Below are 3,857 nucleotides of genomic sequence, written 5' to 3'. Positions count from 1 at the left end.
GAGGTCACCATGAGTCTGACTCAAAGGCAACTGGAAAAATAAAACAAACCAACCTCATGAAGTGGGTCTTGTTATCTCCATTTCATGGGTAGGGAAACAAGACTTGGGAAGTTCCAGGGACCTGCCTAGGCTCTCACAGCCTGGGATTTTAACTTGGGTTCTGACCCCAAAGCACGTGAATTTAACCGTTCTCAAGTGCACTGCCTTCCTCCCGGTACCCAGACGTACATTTCCGTCTACGCTTGGAATGCCCAGGGTCTCAGTCACCTAGTGCTGCTATAACAGAAATACCACAAGGGGGTGACTTTAACAAACAGACCTTTATTCTCTCACAGTCTAGGAGGCTGCAAGTCCAAATTCAGGGCATCAGCTCCAGGGGAAGGCTTTCTTTCTGTGTTGGCGCTTCAGGAAGGTCCTTCTCATCAGTCTTCCCTGAGACTAGGAGCTTCTCAGCACAGGAACCCCGAGTCCAAAGGATGCCCTCTGCTCCTGACTCTTCATTCCTGGTGGTAGGAGGTCCCTCTCCTCTCTGCTGGCTTCTCTCTTTTATGTCTTAAGAGAGATTGACTCAGGATACAACTTAATTTTATAGATGTGCCCCGTCTCATTAACATAGCGACCTCTAATCCTGCCTCATTACCATGATACAAGTAGGATTTACGACACTTGGGAAAATCACATCAGATGACAACATGGTGGACGATCACACAATACTGGGAATCACGGCCTAGCCAAGTCGACACACGTTTTTGGGGGAACAGGATTCAATCCATAACACCCACCGAGTGGACTGATCCTAAAGGATATGAGGAGACAGGATTTACGGTCGCTATGACTTTTATTCACCAGCTTCAGCGATCACCACGACGACATCCTCATCGTCTCTTTATAACCGTAACTGTGAGCATAACCAAGTTTACGATCTTTCGAACGTCACCAATGGCTAAAATGCTCAGATGCCAACCAAAAGGTTTGAAGCTTGAGTCCAGAGGTGCCTTGCAAGAAAATCCTAGCAACCTCCTTCTGAAAAATCAGGCACTGAAAACCCTATAGAGCACAGCTCTGCCCTGACACACATGGGGCTGCCGCGAGTCGGGGTCAACTGAATGGAAACTGGTTTATATAACAGATAGATAGAATAGATATGTAAATTGATAGATGATAGACAAGCTAGGTGATAGTCAGATGGATAGAGAGATAGGTAAACAAGTTGGTATGCATCTAAAGGAGTCCCTGGGTGGTACAGCTAATGCACTTGGCTGCTAACCGCAAAGGTGGAGGTTCGAGTCCACTCAGGTGCCTCAGCCTACTTCCAAAAGCTCAGCCACTGAAATCCCCGTGGAGCAGAGAGAGCTCTACTGCAGCCTTGCTCTGGCACACAGGGGGTCACCATCAATTGGAATCGGCTCCACGGCAATAGGTTTGTTTTCCCCGTGTTCCAAAACAGAGCCGTGGTGCGACAGAGAATAGCGAAGCGACGTTCCCTCCACTGGGAAAGCCTGAGAGTAGGAGGAAATGCAGGCCCCGAAACAGGTCACCTGGCTCTGACAGGAAGCGGCCTCTCTTTACAGCACGCTGGACTAAATAAAACGCTCAGTGCTGAGGAATGAGCCTAAGGGGCGATGCTATCGCAGGAGAAGAATACTTGATTCCTAAATATAATTCCTCTGGTAAGAGACAGCCCTGCCTCCTTGTTCTGCACCCTGGAAATCCCTGAAATGAGAGAAGAAAGCAATGAAGAAGAAGAAAAAAAAAAAAAAAACCCAGGCGGGGTAAACCCCCAAGCTCCCAAGTTCTTTCCTCAACCGTGAGATTGTAGTTGACAGGCGGCAGTATTATCTCAGGCCCTCGCCAACCTGCGTGTTCCCGCAGACAACGAAGCGGACACTGCGGTCAGTCTGCTCGAGGCGGCCTGTGGATTTCTGAAAATCACCGCGCCGTGCAAAATCATGCAACGATAAACCACAGAGCCTAGGGGGAAAACAGAGGCAAGAAACTCAAGACGCAAAAAACATTGCCACCCAGAGACCGGAGAAACCCTGACAGTATGGTCCCAAGACACTCTTACAGCTCAGTAATGAGATCACTCCTGAGATTCACCCTTCAGCCAAAGATTAGGCAGGACTATAAGACAAAAAGAGACTCAAGGGGCTCACCAGCCCAGGGGCAAGGACGAGAAGGCACGAGGGGACAGGAAAGCTGCTAATGGGGACCCCAAGGTCGAGAAGGGAGAGTGTTGACATGTCGTGGGGTTGTTAAGCATTGTCACAAAACAATATGTGTACTGTTTAATGAGAAGCTAGTTTGTTCTGTAAACCTTCATCTAAAGTACAGTAAATAAAGTAAAATAAAAAAGACGAGAAGAAAAAAATCATCATAATAAATTCCGTACATCAACTGCATTGGAACAAATCTGCATTATTGAAACAAGTGACCTGTCAGACCCGGCTGTATTGATCCCCACCTTCAACGTATTGATTGTTAAAATTCTCTCACGCCTTGTTCTCAGTAAATGCCCGAGCTTTTACTTTTCCTCAGAGAAAACGTTTCACTCCGGACTCCCCTCTCTCCTTTCCTTAAGGATCTTTTTTGCAAGCATCCCTGGCCGGCTGCTTTCTGGTCAGCTGTGCTGCGCTGTTCCCTTGGCCAGTCTTTTGCCTTTTGTTCTCTTGGGCTTTCAGTATCATTATTTTTAAATATGGAATGCTTCACAAATTTGCACGTCCCCCTTGGACAGGGGCCCTGCTAATCGTCTCTGTACGTTCCAGTTTTAGGATACCTGCTGCCGATAGCTGGGCTTTTAGCCGACAGCAGGTAATGTCCCTTTCGTTCTGATCCCCTTTTTCCAAGCTACTGTAGAGTCGACTGTGACTCGTGGGGACCCCGAGTCTGCAGAGTGGAACCCTGCTCCATAGCATTTTCAATGGCTGACTTTTCAGAAGCAGACAGCCAGGCCTTACTTCCGAGGTGCCTCTGGGTGGATTCCAACCTCCTACCTTTGGTTTAGCAGCCGAGAGAGTCAACTGCATACACCGCCCAGGGACTCCAAAATCAAACCAGTTTTTGTGGCGTCCACGACAACCCCAAGTCCATTTTAAAATATGGAGACAATAACCACCCACCCCTCAAAAAAAACAAACCCAAACGGTGGCTTTGCGGTCAAGTCGACTGACTCACAGAGGCCCGTGTGAGTCAGAACAGAACTGTGCGCCACAGGGTTCTCAACGGCTGGCTTTTTGGAAGTAGAAAGCCCGGCCTTTCTTCTGAGGCACCTCTGGGAGGATCTGAACATCCAGCCTTTCAGTTAGCAGCTGAGCGCGTAACCCTTTGCACCACCCAGGATTCACACTGTGCCCATAGCATTAGTCACTGGCAGATGGTTTCAAGGGCTCCCGGCTGTCCCCCCTGTCACTGACCGAGTCAGTCCGTTCCCACAGAAGAGCCAGCGCGGCAGGTCTATATAACCGTCTTCATGGAAACACCACCCTGCAGGTGGCTAGGCTTAGGGGTCTCATGAAACTCAGAGGGGCGAAGATAGCATGGAAAGGAAGATTCTTTGGGTTAAATGATCAGAGAGAGCAAAACCAAACCAAACCGGTTGCCATCAAATCGGTTCCGACTCATAGCAACCCTGTACGACAGAGTAGAACTGCCCCGTAGAGTTTCCAAGGAGCAGCTGGTGGATTCGAACTGCCAACCTTTTGATTAGCGGCTTAGGTCTTAACCACTGCACCACCAGGGTTCTCAATGACAGCAAGACGCTGTGAAAACAACCCCTGGCGGCCTGGCCTTCAGACCCCTGGGGCGCCCTTGTCAGTTCTGTAATTAGGCTCAGTTCCCAACTAGGCAGAGGAAAC

The 3,857-nt window shown here is 49.0% G+C and overlaps 1 non-coding gene across 1 annotated transcript; it reads right to left on the bottom strand.

The window, feature by feature from the left end:
* Positions 1-2,692: 2,692 nt before the first annotated feature.
* Positions 2,693-2,795, bottom strand: LOC135229102 (U6 spliceosomal RNA). The gene has a single exon (XR_010319887.1). It is a non-coding gene; the product is annotated as a U6 spliceosomal RNA (small nuclear RNA).
* Between the last annotated feature and the right edge of the window lie 1,062 nt (positions 2,796-3,857).

The sequence above is a fragment of the Loxodonta africana genome, chromosome Y, assembly GCF_030014295.1.
Source record: "Loxodonta africana isolate mLoxAfr1 chromosome Y, mLoxAfr1.hap2, whole genome shotgun sequence".
NCBI classification, from domain to species: domain Eukaryota; kingdom Metazoa; phylum Chordata; class Mammalia; order Proboscidea; family Elephantidae; genus Loxodonta; species Loxodonta africana.
Note: the sequence above shows the minus strand (reverse complement) of the source record. Positions and strands in the feature narration are given on the sequence as shown.